The sequence below is a fragment of the Phaenicophaeus curvirostris genome, chromosome Z (assembly GCF_032191515.1).
Source record: "Phaenicophaeus curvirostris isolate KB17595 chromosome Z, BPBGC_Pcur_1.0, whole genome shotgun sequence".
NCBI classification, from domain to species: domain Eukaryota; kingdom Metazoa; phylum Chordata; class Aves; order Cuculiformes; family Cuculidae; genus Phaenicophaeus; species Phaenicophaeus curvirostris.
This window is the reverse complement of record NC_091431.1, coordinates 44340748-44358107: the sequence shown is the minus strand read 5'-3', so window position 1 is coordinate 44358107 and position 17360 is coordinate 44340748. Positions and strand designations below refer to the sequence as shown.

Below are 17360 nucleotides of genomic sequence, written 5' to 3'. Positions count from 1 at the left end.
TGGTTTTTTTTGTTGATTTTTTTTTTTTTTACAGAGAAGAAAGATATTTCAGGCAGAGACAGAGGAAAAAGTCCATGGTTAATAGGTAGCTAAACACATAGAAGTAATTTTCCATATGGTATTTACATATGGAAGAGGTACATCAGTGAAAAGACACTGGTAAATGTACTTTACCGCTTTCTTTGTATCTTTGTGGTTTTATAAGAAATCTCATCTTCCCTAGGGTTTCTTTAAAAGAGGAAAATTACCTGAGTGAACAAAACCACCTAGCATGTTTCTCTGTCTGTAAAATTTTCAGAGATCATGAGAAACATATCTGCTCAAATATGTAATACTAATTTAATAGAACTGCTCATGTTTAAATTCAATGTACTCAAAAGAATGTTACTTATGCAAAGCTCCCGTTGAAATCAAGGTCAAGTCTGAAAAATAGTGTAGAATTTGGTAAATAGGGAGTGACATACTATTTTAAAAATTCTTGAATAACAGATTCATTTCATTGAAACTCCAGATACAGTAAGCAGTTATTATTATAATGAAAAAGTATCAAGTATAAGGAATCTATTAACTTACTCTTCCCCAAGGCACATCCTGTTGTTGGGTCTCAGGACAGAGACCTAAAAAAAAAAAAAGAAAGCATTTGATACTGCTGATACTAACAATTATTTTCAAATACCACAGTCTTAGGCGTGCATAGATTTATGTTTGTTGATAGGAACAGTCAGAATTATGACTCTTAAATATTGTAATACCTGATATATACCTAAAAAAAAGAATAATTAGCAATAAAAGTGGAAATGCTCTTCTGCAGTTACTTCTTTCCTATTTTATACTTATCTGACATTTCCAAATTTTCTTACAAGTATTAGGAATTTCAAATGATATCAGAGAACATATTTAATTGCAATTTTCATAATTGCATGTTCCAAAAATAGATGTCTAAAATTATGCAGAATTCAACATTTGTACCACGGGTCACCATTTCCAAATACATACTGTTATAGTTCTTAAAGAGTTTTTTTCAGGTTTGAATTGGTTTACAGATTTTAATGACATTTAAAGATTAACTCTAATAAAATGCACTGAATGCGAGGCTGCATAAAATATTCCATTAAACATTACAAAATATCCTGGGTTTTTGTGTGTTTATTTTAGGAAAAGTAAGGCTCAAATAATAATAATTAGATAATAATAACCAGGGGAGGTTATCAGTGTTCAGTGCTACTACATCTGAGTCCTTGACACTTTTGCAATAGAACCATTCAGATAGAGAAAAAAGATACGCTGTTGCAGAACTCTGCAATATTTCATAATAAAGGATGAAAGCTTAATCTGTTTTTTCCCAAGAATTGGCACTTTGTTCACAAGTGATTTGATCAAATGTTATTCTTATACTATAATTTCTAATATGCATATCTTAAGATACTTGTGCATTGAAGAAGGAAATGTTCAAATGTTCTACCCATTAATATTCCCTATCACTTTTTCTGCTGGTATGGTTATATGTGTACCTTTAGCATGAAACCTAGCTACACACTGTACCAAATGCTTCTATTCAGAAAAACTCAAGGTTCTTAAGAGTGTGAAAGATCTAAGAATAACAATAGATATTAGTACGAGGCTGAAATCTACCATATCAATGCAAAGATCTTCTGTTTGGTGCTGCAATAATTAGGACTGCTGGATCATAGGTGTTCTAATCAGTATAAGTTTGATTGTTTCTAGGAAGAACATTTTACTTCATGAGGACAGAGGGAGACATTTTCTTAAGCAATGTGACTGTATAAATAATGAATACTTGAAACTGATTAGGATCAAGATTTTTCAAATATACTGTTGGGATTATGGGCAAGTTGGCAGAAGACAGATAGAAGCAATCGGAATTTACACCAGAAATAACATATTGTCAATTCATGATATGATATGACTGACTACACATCTTATCACTGCTCTAAAGAAGTAGCTGTTGGCCTCAACAGTTATTGATGATTCCAGTTCCTCTGCCAAAAAAAGAAGAAAAAGCAGAAAACTGCTGAAAAATACAAGCAAGCAAGCAAGCAACCAACCAACCAACCAAACAAAAGATAACTAGATCTAACCAAGGGCTCAGAACACACACATTTATTTCAGTCTGTGTTCACACTTGTTAGGCTTTACATTCATTTACTTCAGAAGCTGAATTACACTCCTGTGAATTATTCACACTTTTAAATTTTGCAAGGTTGAAGCTGTAATTAGCAGTGACCTTGATGTATATTATTACTTTCCTCCTTCTTTTGAACCTAACTGAATAATCTAGACACTGTAAAAACATTCTACAGCTCACCTTTAAGAGCAGTTACTGATCTTGTGACTTGTCAGATTCGTAGAAACGTTACAAGATTTACTGATCAATATCTATACAGAGAGTACATCATATCCCGCAAGTATGCTTTAACTGAGTTTAGAAAGGGCACCATATCTCTGAAGCGAAAGGAGAGGCTACTGAATTCTTTAGATTCAATAACCCACTAACTTCCTTTAAGTTAAGAATCTGTAAGCATTAGGGAAAGCACATAGGACTATTTCAAAGTGTCTAATTCACCAAATCCTAGGAAAAAAACCACCAAGAAACCCAAACAAACCCAAAACAAATTAAAAGAAAGCAAGAGTTTCTTTCACACAGTAAATACCTTCATTTTTTTGATGTCTGACAACTTCAGGATGTCATTCTTGGGATAATAAATATGCAGTAGAGCACCAAACACTGTGAAAAACAGGCAAACTAGTCACGTGTTAGGGCGGCACCTCAAAAATGTGACGGTAGTTTGGTGACTAGGAGACATGTTTCCTCATGAAACAGTTGCTCCCTTCTGCCATCCTTTCTAATCCATTCTTCAAAATACTAGCTCTTCTGCTGGGTTCCTTTATAACTTAAAATCATAGGTATTGGACAATAGTCATTTAAGATAACTTAGTAACTGGCTCCCAATAACTGTTCACCCTCCTCTCCCCTATGTGTGTTTTCCTAGACCTGAAGCTAAATTATGTTTTACTCAGAGGATTACTATTTATAAGAATTCCAGAAATAAAGAATTAGTCCCAAGAAGGGTGACAAGAACCACAAATAAAAGCTATGTACTGAACCTAAGCAGAGATCAAAGATGTGTTTTGAATTTTTATTGATCACTTAAGAGAACAAACAAGCTTCTTAGCAGAAAGCAAGTGATCTGTGTAATATTTGGCCATTTTGAAGTAATTCCATTTTACCTTATTTACATTAGTATCAATTGAAAACAAGATCACTGAAGTGGATATGTTACAATGATGAATTAAGCACAGAAATTAAAATATTTCACACTGAAATGATAAAATGACACGATTCACTCATACAAGTCCAAAGAATACTTTAAGATAATACGTATTTGAACAAACAAATTAAACTCTACATGAATACAGCCTCTTCCAATGGGCAAAAATAGCTTAACTTTTTACATTGTTTTCAAAAGTTTTATTGTAACCTCTGACTGATGGATTTCAGACTCTCTTACCTGACTTTCGGGGAGCTTTGTGAATAAAAGCTGAGGAGGGCTATCCACCCACTTCATAGCTGATCACAAAATAATCTCCTCACCCACTTCTTCTGATCAAGAATTAAACTGTGAGCTAGCTACTTCATACTTCTGCTGCTTTCATGATGTGTGGAACCAGAAAATAATATCACAGATCTGTTCTTCAAAGAACTATCAGTATTTTGGATGATCAGTGTATTTGCCATAAGAAAAAAATATTGTCCTTGAATAGAACACTTGCCATGCTCCAAAATCCAAGCCCTCTTCCTTTCTCATCCAATGTCCATGGCACATTTTATGTAGAAAAGGAAAAAACTATTATGGACAGTATATTGCTGTCCCCAGGCAATTTTTTTTTCTGTGTTTGTCTTATAACTTTTCTTTGTTGTGTCATTAGAAATGCCTTAGCCTGAAGATATTTGGAAGGTATTTCGGTACCTTAAAGATAGATATAGATTTACCAAAATACTTAATCAGCTAACTCTCATCAATGTGATTTCTAAAAACATCTGTGTAGGTTAGGTGTTAGGTGCTTTATGAAGCATGCTAATTCCTCTGAAAATGCAGTCTACAAGCCTTATCTCAGAGTTCAAAATTAAAGAAATATTGCCATGACTAGACAGCTGTTAATGATATCAGCAGTTATTCTGAGATTTATTATGAAGGCGTTTTAATCAAGAGCATCTGATCCTTCTTTTGGGACTAGGATTGATAGGAGTCTGATAGTGTCAGCTATTGCAGTTCTGATGATGTGTGTGAATATTGCTTCCATGGACTTACAGTCACAAAGTAAATATTAGCTCTATATTTGGAATGGTATTTCTTAATAAAGTTGTAGCTGGAGTCCTTTAAACTAGATCTGAGTGTTATATACTTACTTGAGCTAGCTGTGAAGTGTCAGTCAGTAGCATGAAATATTTACTACCCGAGGCAAACAGTGATGAAATGGAAAGGAAAAAAAAAAACTATCAAAATTAAAACTCTCATGAAAATACACTCCATTACTGTCAAAAGGCTTAAAGTATTTTTATTTGATTTTTAATATATTAATATTTGCCTCATATTCATTTATGAGGAATTTCAAGCCAAGAAAATGGGTGGGGCCAACTCCCTGCCCATTGAAAGGGAGGCTGGAATTAGATGGTCCCTTCCAACCCAAAACATTGTATAATTCTATGATTTGAAGAAAATGTGCAGTATTTTAGTTTGTTTATTGCCTTCAAGGATCATTTTTACAAAGGACAGCTATCTAGGGAATAGCTAATTCCTCATAACTTCTTGGCAATTATAGTTAAATATACACATTAGGAAAGCAAGAGGGTTCAGAACAGGGACAGTAAACTAAAGATTTGTTTTGTGTACCGAAAACTCTCTACAAATGGAGAATGAAGAGTTATCAACAGATAAAACGCACAGCTTATATAAACACCTGCATGATGAAAATAAATAGAAAAATATTCTTCAAGACGTAAGTCCATAAATGTGTTATTGATTCACAGCAGAGGAAAAATATAATCAAATATATTCATAATATAGTATAAAATAAACAAGTAACACAAGCTGCATATACTATCTTTGTTTTATGATAGTCATGACTTTAACTCCAAGGACTGCTTTAATTCCTTTTCTTCTGCCTCAGAAACACAGAACAATCATTAAATGTCTAATTCAAACATTTTCCATTATTGTCAGGTCCATAAGAAAGTTATTAGTGCTTTCATTCACTGGCCTAATGAGTAGAATTTTCCAGAAATTTAATAAAGTTTTGCTGTTTCAGTATCAACTGGAACATATAGGCCTCAAATTTGATAGTCCAGAGGTGAGTAAACTGACTGCAGCATGCAAGCTTGGCCAAAATCACTGAGTTTGTTTGGCTTTTTTTTCCTCACAGTGTGTAAAAGAGCTTCTTAACCATAAGGAGGAAGAAAATTTAAGCAACAGTGAACATTTAAACTCTGGAACAGTTATTCTTAAAGAAAATTTGAAATTTACTGCATGGTTGTGTTACTTGTCTCCTATTCTGCACTTATACAGATGATATATTCTTAATGGTTGGACTCGATGATCTGGTGCGTCTCTTCCAACCTGGTTATTCTATGATTCTATGATTCTATGATAATGAGCTAATAAATGTAATATGTCTTCATCACATACACATTACATCACACTCATAAAAGCACGTCTTAACATTATTCTTTCGAAGTCTTTGCAGGACTCTATTACTGCCAAAGAGAGTAGTTATATTAATGTGCAGTGACAGCAGTATCAGAATTATGCCCAGACTGATTCATGCTAGTTCATAATAAAGCATCAGAACCTCTGATAAGGGTAGGGGTAAGTGGTCTGTATTAGTTCTGGCAGCTGAATTGCACCTGTAAGTCATAAAATGGTAATTATAGCATATTATCAGCCTGCAACACAGACGCTAACATATCACAACACTTCCATTACATGGATGAAAACTTATTATCTGTCTTTGATTTCTTTTTATGAGAAAAAAAATATTTTCTGTGCATGATGCAACACAAGGCTAAAGGAAGAACATTTCTACAGCTATCATACCAATGTTTATGCATCTACTTTATTATTTTTTCTCTATTAGGTTTATTTTATTTTTTTCCTTTATGTAAACCAGCTGCATATTTTTCTCACAAAAGTGTGCTCAACATGCTTGAAGATCACTGTTCACCCACTAAACAAATTTCAAACTATGTTATTTGTCCTCTGTCTTTCACTATGACAAACTCAATGTTAACTTCTGCTACAGTGACTGAGTCACCTTCATAGCATCACTTCAGACCTTTGAACCCCTAATAACTTGACAGAAACAATCTCATCAATTAGTTCAAACTCTACTTGTAATTATTCTGGCAACACAGAACACATTAAAAAGCTTTTTCCTCTGCAGAGTTACCTTGTGAGTTTCTACATCTAGCGTTATTTCCTTCTGAAGAATTATTTCAAAGGCAGCAGTATCAGTCCCCTAAAAGAAATAGAATTATTCTACCGTATCTCTTGGCTGCAAATTTTTTCCTTCCCACATAACTGAAGATTGAAGGTGATAACTTTCAAGGGATGCTTTTTCTCAACCTGAATGAATCTTTACATACCAGTAATATCAGTGGGAAAGAAAGTTTGTATTGTTTGACACAGCATATACAGAGGATAGGAAATCCTTTGCAGATGAGACAAAGGTAACTCTTTATGTTAATGAATTAAAAAAGAAATTCTGTTAAGAAACTTTTTGACTTGAAGGACCATGCAGTAAAGAACTGATCAAAAACCTTGCTTCAGCAAGCATATAAGTGGTGATATGAGAAAATGGCAAGAGGATGAAAGAGCTGCCAAAATAACCCACCACCACCATGCAATAGCAGCAAGTATCCTGCAAGTAAATGTACCTTCTTACCAAATCTTGCTTTTCATGTGACGACATCATTCTGTAAAATAATTCTTTAAAAGATGTATTTCTGAGCCAGCACACTGTCTTTGAGTTCAGGGTTCATGCAGAACGAAAGTTTTGAGACCCAAAAGGACTGCTGTGCTGAAGAAGGTAAATTGATGTCACTTCCTGCTGAGTTAGCTTTATTCTGATTCTATAATGCAGCAGACTTTCTTCCAAAGAGAACTACTTTTAGTTTGCAACAAATAAGTCGAATTCTAATGATTTACATCTTAGTGTCACAAATTGTAATCATTTACACATTAATGTAGCAAAGTAACAGTCTGTTTTCCCTCCAACATTACAAAGTGAGGAAGAAGTATCTATGTTAACCCCAGTATTTTGGACACTTTCCAGTATGGATAATTGCATTCTGTCTACTAACAATTCTCCTGCAGTTTCAATTAGATGCAATGTTCTCATTCACTGTCCTGAGCTCTTGTGCAGTATTGCTTTTCACTGTATAACAGCTGCTGCATTTCACTCAGGAGGTGCTTGTACTTCAGTATTTAATGAGATAAGCCTTATAACAGGGTTTTCAATTAGCTACATTGTGACTTTTAAACTGCAATCTGTAACAGAAAAATTAAATGCTGAGAGAAGATAGAATTGCTCAGGAAATGTTAAAGTGGCTTAGATGTCCTATATAACACAAAGATGAAGAGAGACTCTGAAAGTCAGAGTTTCTGTCCACAGAAGTAAGCAGTAGGTAAGGAATTCACAGTATCTTCTCCACCTTTCTCCTTTGAGTCCTTTCTTTTTTCCCCTCCTTTATCTGCAAAAGTGTGGAAGCGTGATTGTCATTGCTATGTGTTGGTATGAAGCAATATCCCTAACCAGGAGAAGGGTCTTAGGAATTTATGGAACAGTGCTTAGAGAGAAGAGATGAAGGAGATACTCACCTGCATCAATTGTAAAGATATTGAAATACTGGAGAAAGCATAGTGTAAAAAGTAAGTTTGTCCTTATATTTACTTATAGAATTGTAGAATGACCTGAGTTGAAAGGGACCCACAAGGATCATTGAGTCCAACTCCTATCACTGCATATGACAACCCCAACATTCGCACCAAATGCTTCTGAAATATTGTCAGGCTCAGTGCCACTTCTGCTTCTCTGAAGAGCCTTTTCCAGTGCTCACCAAACCTCTGGGTGAAGAACCTTGTCTTAATATCTAACAGAAACATCCTGTGGCACATGCTCCTGTCATCCTTTCATGTACTGTCATTCGTCACCAGAGAGAAAAGATCAATGCCTGCTCTTCCTCCTCCCCATGTGAGCTTCCATGTGAGCCTCCCCATGTGAACTTTGTGACCCTCCTCTGGACACTCTCAAGTGTTTAATAACTTCTTATACAGTGTCACTCAAAACTGCACATAGTACTTGAGGTGGGACAACACCAGCACGGAGTAGAGCAGAACAATCACCTCCCTCGACAAGTTAGCCATGCTGTGCTTAATGCACCCCAGGACAATGTTGGCCCTCAATGGCTGCCAGGGCACACTGTTGGCTCATGCTCAACTTGTTGTCAACCAGAACCCTCAGATCCCTTTCTGCTGGGCTGCTCTCCAGCCTTTTGTCTCCTCAGTCTCTATGTATATCCAGGGTTACCATGATCCAGGTGCAAAATCTGGCACTTTTCCTTGTTATACTTCACATGACTGATGATTGCCCAGCTCTCCAATTTGTCCAGATCCCACTCCAGGGACTCTTTGCCCTCAAGAGTGTCAACAACTCTCTCCCATTTCATGTAATTAGCCAACTTGGTTAGTAAAACCTCAAGTCCTACATCCAGGTTATTTATGAAGGTATTAAAGAGTACTCACCTCTACTGGAGGTATCTCTCAGAAGTCTCTGCTTGGACCAATACTGCTTAATATTTTCATCTATTATATAGGTGGCAAAGTGGAGTGCACTCTCAGCAAGTTTGCAGATGATACTAAGCTGAGTGGTGCAGTTGCCACGCCAGAAGAATGGGATGTCATCCAGAGGGACCTGTATAAGCTGGAGAAGTGGGCCTGTGTGAGCATCATGAGGTTCAACAAGTCCAAGTGCAACGTCCTACACCTGGGTCAGTGCAAATGGCAGTTTCATTACAGGATGGAGGGCAGCATGATTGAGGGCAGCCCTGTGGAAAAGCACTTGGGGATGCTGATTGATGGGAAGCTTGACATGAGCCCGCAATTTGTGCTCACAGCCCAAAAGGTTAATTGTATCCTGGGCTACATCAAATGAAGCACGGCCACCAGGTCAAGGGAGGTGATTCTTCCCTTCTGCTCTGCTCTCATGAGATCCCACCTGAGTATCATGTCCAGTCTGGAATACCCAACTTAAGGTTATGGAACTATTGGAATGGGTGCAGAAGAGGGCCACGAAGATGATCAAGGGGCTAGAACATCTCTGTTATGAGGGCAGGCTGAGAGAGCTGGGGTTTTTCAACCTGGAGAAGAGAAGGGTGACCTTATAGCAGTCTTCCAATACCTGAAGCGGGCCTACAAGAAAGCTGGGGAGTGAGTTTTTAGAAGGGCATGTAGTGATAGGATGATGGGAAATGGCTTTAAATTGGAAGAGGGAAGTTTTAGACTAGACATTAGGAAGAAACTCTTTACAGTGTGGGTAGTGAGACACTGGAACAGGTTTCCCCGGGAAATTGTGGAATTTCCTGCCCCTGGAAGTGCTCAAGGCCAGGCTGAATAGGTCTAGTAGGAGATGTTGCTGCCCATGGCAGTGGCCTTGGAATTAGAGAATGTTTAATGTCACTTCCAATCCAAACAATTCTATGATTCTATGATCATTCAAATCACCAGTTCAAAATCATCTGTAAATGCATACATTTATAAGCAATAATACAATGATGTCAAAAGCAGGCTGACCTAATTCAAATCAGCTATTCCATCTTGTGTATTTTGTCTTTGGCAAGTGCTAAATGCAAGGTATTGAGAAAAGTACCCAAACTTCAAACCTCCACACCAACTGCCTTTCAGTTTGCAAATAGGACAAGTCTTCAATGGAGGTTTCTTCCGCCTATTGTTCAGTGTTTTTATGTTTCTCAGAATTTTGTTTTAAAGTTGCCACTGCTTGAGTTGATTTGGTTTGCTAGGACTAGAAAATAAGCAGAATTTATAAGTTTTTATCTCTGACTATGCTCACTATCTATAGCCATTAGTCAAATTACAACTGTTCTGATTTTCCAGGAAAAAAGGGTGATTTCCAAATATGAATTTATTAATTATAAAACCTTCCTCAGTTATGTAAATGTTATATAAAATGTAGTGCCACTTTCTATTCTTATTACAATCATGAGACTGTTGCTATAATTGATTAATTTTGTGCCATTCTTTCCCAGTGATCTCTTTGTCAGAAGAATAAGCTATCATGGAAATTTAATGCTTAGTACATTTTAGTTTCGATAATGTATTCTGATTCTCATTCTAATGACAAAGGTTGGCACAAAATCAGACCATAGTCATAACAAAGGCTGCAAAAATAAAGCAGGAAACTGTATAGAATCCATCTTCATGACAATCTCAGAACAATGAGAACAGAAATATCACAAAACAAAACTCTTTGTTCTTGCAGCAGTCTTGATGTTGTAATATCACAGTACTCCAAACTGCATTTCTGAATGTTTTGGATAGGATATATGGAACTCATTCTGCAGTATGGATAGGTCTCACAATGCTTTAAAAAGGGGATAGTGGGAAAATAAATAGAAATTTATCAACCAGCTTTCAAAACAGTGCAAAGTCTGCCCTCTGGAAGTCCAAGGTGGCCATTCTACTACCCCCCTCCTTACTTCTCCTGGAACTGAGAATGCTATCATCTTATGATTGGTTTGCCCCAGGCATCCTCCAGTTGTCACATCTCACACAGAGCCTTCTCTGTTCACAAAGAGCAGCTTCAGCGAGGCACCTCCCCTAGTCAGCTGACTCAGCATTTGTGTCAAGAAGTTGTTTTCCACACACTCCAGGAGCCTCCTAGACTGTTTCCTCTCTGCTGTATTATACTTCCAGCAGGCATGTGGTAAGTTGAAGTTCTCCACAAGAATGAGGGCTAACGATTATGAGACTTCTCCCAGTTACTTGTAGAATTTCTTGTCAGTCTCTTCTTCCTGGCTGGGCGGTCTGTAGCAGACTGCCATGATATTTGCCTTATTGGGCATTCTGATGATTTTTACCCATAGACACTCACCTATATCATCACCAGCACTGAACTCAAAGCAGTCAAAACACTCTCTTATGTTGGGGTTACCTAACTTCCTTTCCTTCCTTGCTTATCCTGATTGAAGAATTTATACCCCAAAATGACAGCACTCCAGTTATGCACTGTCTTGCCGTACAATTACTTCTAGTTCCTTCTGTTTGATGACAAGGCTGCGTGCATTGGTGTAGATGCAGTTCAGTTGAGATTTTGTCCTGCCACACTCCTGAGGGGAATAATCTTAATTCTCAAATGACTACTAATTGTTGTTTCTAACCCATCAATAACCTTTGCATTTTTTTGCAGCCACTTGGACTGCTTTTTCCCTAGTACTGTTAGGTAGAAGAGCAAAGGTCTGTGCCAGCATACTATTCCTCAGACAGTGGAGTGCTGTTCCTAGGATTTTTTCTAACAAGACTTCTTTTGTCCCCCTCTCCCTTTACATCTAGTTTAAACCTCTATTGATGAGCCCAGATCACTTCTTTGTAAGCATCCTTTTGCTCCCTTAGGAGAGGTGTACTCCATCATTTGTCATCAAGCCTCAAGTTGTGCAGGCTGTCCCATGGTCAAAAAACCAAAGTTTTGCTTCTTGCACCAGGTTTTTATTTCCTTGCTTTTCCTATTCCTTCCATCATCCTTCCCTGTAATAGGAATGACAGAGAAGAACACTATATGTGCACCTGATCCTTCCACCATTCATCCCAAAGCCCTGAAGTCCCTCTTAATTGCCCTTAGGTTTCTTGTTGGGGTTTCAATACTGCCTTCTGCGAAAATCTGTAACGGATAATAATCTGTGGGCTTCACCAGAGCTGGAATCTTTCTTTCCATATACCTAACAAAGGACCCAGGCAGGCAGCAGATTTCCCTGTGGAATGGGTCTTGTCTGCAGACTGGGCCTTCTGTTCCCTTCAAAAGGGAGTCCTTTATGACAGTGACCTGTCTGCTCTTCTCAACAGAAGTTGTTCTGATAGATAGCTTAGGGTGTCCTAAACTTGGGAATGTTTCCAAGCTGTCAGATCATCCTCATTAAGGTTCAGTTCCACTTGCAGAACTTCATATCTATCATGCAAAGGAACCTTTGAGGCTGAGGTTGACACATAGTGGACACGCCTGTTGTGCTGGGCAGGAACCTGCTGCCATTCTCCTCTACCTCCTAAATTTCTCTGTTCGGCTGAATGGAAGGAGGATGGGGAGTCCTCTGTCACAGGAGTCATGCCAGCCTGTTGGGTCTGAGACACGGAGCATAGAGTGTTGTTCCAGTTGCCAGTCTCCCTTTCGCATTCCCTGATGGTCTTCAGCCTGCTCACCACCTCCCTGAGTTCTTTCACCAAGCAAAGGAGTTCCTCCACCTGAGCAATCCTGTATGTGAATTCTCCACTGGTGTCCAATACTAGTGAAAGAGGGCTGCACACCCTGCAATCCAGCATCTGAGTGGTAGCATGCACCCACTGGGATTCCGTCTGGGAGGCTGCATCAGTCACAGCTGGTGCAGAGCTTGGAGAGGCCTTAATTCTCTGTCAAGTGGACCCCATGGTTCCCAGGTACTTCTGGCTGAGGTCCATCACTCTGCCCACACACCTTCCCTCCAAGCCCTTGCCTGCCTACCCCACCTGCAAAGTCTCTTCAGACCATCTCCTCATACTCTTCTGATGCACCACGCCCTGTTTGACTACATCTGTTCTTCTGTGCTTCTGGTTGCTTGCACTCCCTAGGGGCCATTTATATCTCCCATGGATGCTTCCAAGAATGCCCCAGCTGCATCATCCTTCCTCGTAAGAGCTACTGCTTCCAGGATTCAGAAACCACCTGCCCCTGTTTCCCTCCTGGGTTTCCTTTGCTCTGGGGACCACCTGTCTAGTGCTCAGCTGCAGAACTTACCACCCCTGCCACCTATTTTCGATGACTCAGTGAAGCTAGAGTCTAGAATCTATTATTGAAGCCAATGAATTTTAAAGCTCAGCTTCCAAACACTGATGACCAAGATCTATGTTCACATGCATAGACATTCAAATGCTGTTGAGTAATTTCCAGCATCCACCATGCATCCAGAGTAAAGGCTGAAAATACCCTCTAAAAGAAAACTACAGACTCCTAACTGAAAACAGACTAATATCCAATGATTTGGGACTTCATTAGTGGAAATCAAGTCTGTTATGATCCTGATTTATATGATCTCAGAAACAAAAACCTGATGATTAGTGGTTTCATAATCTATAAGCTATATGTGGAGTTCCTGGAATTAGTTCTGGATATACATTCGCACTGCTAATGTAATGGAACACTTCAGTTGCAATGATTCTCCCTGGGGCACGATACTGTAATCCAGGAATCCATTTCATGAGGTTTGAACTATTCATACTAACTGCCACTTTTCATTGATAAGGAGAGTACATTATTTCTCTTACTGCATTTGACCTATGCTTTCCATGACCATGACTGATTTGGGTGTTCAGCAAAGGATTCATGAAGGTGGCCAATACCCAGGTATCTCAGCAGTGGCAACTTTCTTTCCTCCTTCAGCAGCTGAATCTCCAGGTTTACCAACAACTGTTCAGAAATCTGAAAGCATCAGAGAAGCGTAAAAACATTCTGGTACCCAAACTCAAACTTTGATCAGTGCATATCTGGCCAGTGCTGTCGGGGATGTACTGTTCTAGATCACTGCTATCTGTGCTGCTTCATGAACTGCTGCATGACTGTAGTTGTCCAGGGTGATGGAGGAGGGATGAGTGAGGCCTATCCAAAGACCACCTGACCTTACCTGGCCCGTGAAGAGGGATTTGTGAGTCCCAGGCAGAAGGAAGAGCCTCAGTCTGAGAGAGAAAGGCCACTCGACAGCAGCCTTTCTAGAGCCAAGTTAACAATTGGCCAGGCAGCTGAGGACCTTCCAGCAGGAAGTCTGCTGGCCCAAGAGCTCTCCAAGGGCAGAGGCTCAGCACTTCTGGTAACAACTCTTATTCTGACTCTGCCTGCTTCAGCAACTCCAACTCTCCAATGTGTCTGTACTGGCCAATTGGGGACTGGCATATTGGCTTCATTGTGTGATTGTATCAAGTGTGTGTGAGTTTGGAATTCTTAAGCATTTTATCCTGCAGCCTGCAAATTTTGCTCCTCTGCTTCACTCAGAGGTGAAACTCTTAGGCAAAAGAGAAAGAGGTTTCTATCAGACTAGTTATCCCCCTTTATGACAATTGCAGGAAGATGGTCAATTTGCTGTTCCTTTTTTGTGCTCCCTTCCCCTCCAGACTTGAGTGTGTGTGATCCCTCCTTCCTGTGCTCAAGTGTCTGTGCTCTCATCCTGAATAGTAATGGGATGCAAAACTTTGTAATGGGATGAGAGCTCCAAATCATTGCTCTAATGAACTCTCTATTAAAACCTACAACAAATTAACATTCAATTTTGTCTCAAGATAAATCAAAGGAAAATACTGCTGCGTATCACACTTGTGTAGCTGCAAGTAGACTCAAGAATGCAAGCCAGTTTTACAGCCTACACTGTGCTGTGCATTTAGGGAGGATGAAAGAAAATTTTGGCTCTCTCAGAAAAGATGTCCCAGCTATGAGGGAAAAGAGAAACGTGTCAAAGAAAGCAAGGACTGATTTTTGTGCGTTGGTTCATTTGCTTCTTCATTTTTAAACACAACTTTTAAAGTATTTTGTTGAAATATTTTACAAACTATGAGAATATGGGATTGCTTCACAAAAATACAACTTTCAAGCACTTCTGACAAACATTAACTGTTATATGATAGCAATACTCTATCTTCTTCCCTTCCTTTTCATTTTCCATTTCCTTTTCCATTTTATTTTTATTTTCATTTTTCCTTTTTCTTTTCCTTTTCCCTTTTCTGTGCTTTTCCTTTTCCTTTCCCTGCCCTCCCTTACCTTCCCTTGCCTTAGAATCACAGAATCCCTAGGTTGGAAAAGATCTCTAAGATCATGAAGTCCAACCATACCTGTCCACCACTACATGATATCCCTAAACATTTCATCTACCCATCTTTTAAATACCTCTAGGGATGGTGACTCAAACACCTCCCTGGGCAGCTATTCCAGTGCTTGATAACCCTTTCAGTGAAGAAATTTTTCCTAATGTCTAATAATAACCTCCCCTGTTGCAGCTTGAGACTATTCCACCTTGTTGTATCACCTGTCACTTTGGTGAAGAGACCAACACCCACATCTCTACAGACTCCTTTCAGGTAGTTTTAGACAGTGATAATGTCTCCCAGCTGCCTTCTCTTCTCAAGGGTAAAAAACCCCGGTTCCTCAGCTGATCATCATAAGACTTGTTCTCCAGCTCCTTCACCAGCTTGATGGCTCTTCTCTGGACAAGGTCCAGGATCTCAGTGTCCTTGTAGTGAGGGGCCCAAAACTGACCATTGTATTTGAGGTGTGGCCTCACCAGTGCTGAGTACAAGGGCAGAATCACTTTCCTGGTCCTGCTGGCTGGACTGTTTCTGATAGAAGCCAAGATGCTATTGGACTTTTTGGCCACCTGGGCACTCTGCTGGCTCATGATCAGTTGGCTGTCAACAAACACCCTGGTCCTTCTCTGCCAGGCAGCTTTCCAGCCACTTTCCCCAAGCCTGTAAGTGCTGCACAGGTTTGTGTCCCAAGTGCAGGACTCTGCACTTGACCTGGTTGAACCTCATCTCACTGGCCTCAGCTCATCTATCCCGCCTGTTCAGATCCCTTTGCAGATACTCCCTACCCTCAAGAACATTGACACTTCCTCCCAGCTTAGAGTCTGCAAACTCACTTAAATTCAATCCCCTCATCCAGGTCATTGATAAAGATATCTATTTACTATTACTATGAACAACTGAGGCAAAGAAGATATTGAATACCTCAGCCTTATCCTCGTCTTTTGTCACTATGGTTCCCTCTGCATCCAGTAAAGAATAGAAATTCTTCTTAGTCCTCTTTTTGTTGTTGATATATTTGTAGGAGATTTTTTATCATCTTTCACAGAACTGGCTAATTTCAATTTTAGTTGGGCTTTAGCCCTTCTGATTTTCTCTCTGCATGATCTCACTCCACCCTTGTTGTCCTCCTGAGGTTCCTGCCCCTCCTTCCAAAACTCATTTATTTTCCTCTTTCTTTTTTTTTTTTTCCTCATATTCACCCAGGTGTCTCTCCCCAACCAAGCTTTTAATTACCTTCAGATTCCTTGCATTGATTTCACTACGACCTACTTGAAAATCAGCACAGGACAATAATCCATGGGCCTGACCAGAGCAGGAGCTTTTCTTTCCAAATCTCTAACCAAGGCCCCAGGTAGGCAGCAGACTTCCTTATGTAATCGGTCTGGTCAACAGATTGGGCCCTTTGTTCCCTTCAAAGGGGAATGGGTTAATGACCTGTTTTTTCTTCTTAACAGGAGCCGTTTTGATGGATGCTTAGGGTGTCTTAACCTAGGGAACACTTCCAGGCTGTGAGACCCATCACCCTCATTATGGTTTAGTTCCACTTGCAGAGCTTCCTATCTGTCATGCAAGGGAACTGGGAGGCTGTGGTTGGAACACGGGAGACATGCCTGCTCTGCTGGGAGTAACCTGCTGCCATTCCTCTCTGTTTCCTAAATTTCTCTGTTAAGCTGAATGGAAAGAGGATGGGGTGTCTTCTGTCATACAAGACATGCCTGCCTGTTGGTTCTGAGACAGGCAACACAGAGTGTTGTTGCAGTAGTCAGTCTCCCTCTCACACTCCCTCATGATCCTCAGCCTGCTCATGTCCTTCTGTCACCAAGCAGAGAAGTTCCTCTACCTGAACACAACTCCCGCAGGTGAATTCCCCACTGGTGTCTGATACTAGTACAAGAGGGGGGCACTCCCTGCACCACAGCATCTGGATGGCAGCATAAACCCAGTGGGGCTTTTTCTTTGCAGCTGCATCCTTTTCCTTCTGTTTTCTTTTCCTTTTCTTTTTTTTTTTCATAAGGTTAAATTAGAAATAAGTCAACATTAATCAGCACTGAAAGAACGTCAAACAAAGAGACAAAACAGCATGCAGTACTTTGCTTAGTTTCTCAGCAGAAAACTTAAGGATTGCAGGCACCATGAGTAAATTTCATCCCAACACAGAAAGAAGTACTCTTAAAAATATCCAGGATAAGGAACTACTTTTCTAAAAAACTATTCTCCCCAGTAAAGTATTTTCACCTT

General features: G+C 39.4%; 1 long non-coding RNA gene across 1 annotated transcript in view; it reads right to left on the bottom strand.

Moving 5' to 3' along the window:
• LOC138733563 (uncharacterized) overlaps positions 1-17360 on the bottom strand; it is a 521426-nt gene that overhangs the window by 106347 nt on the left and 397719 nt on the right. The window contains exon 4 of the long non-coding RNA XR_011339424.1: positions 574-617. This is a non-coding gene — a long non-coding RNA (uncharacterized lncRNA). The remainder of the gene's footprint in view (positions 1-573; positions 618-17360) is intronic.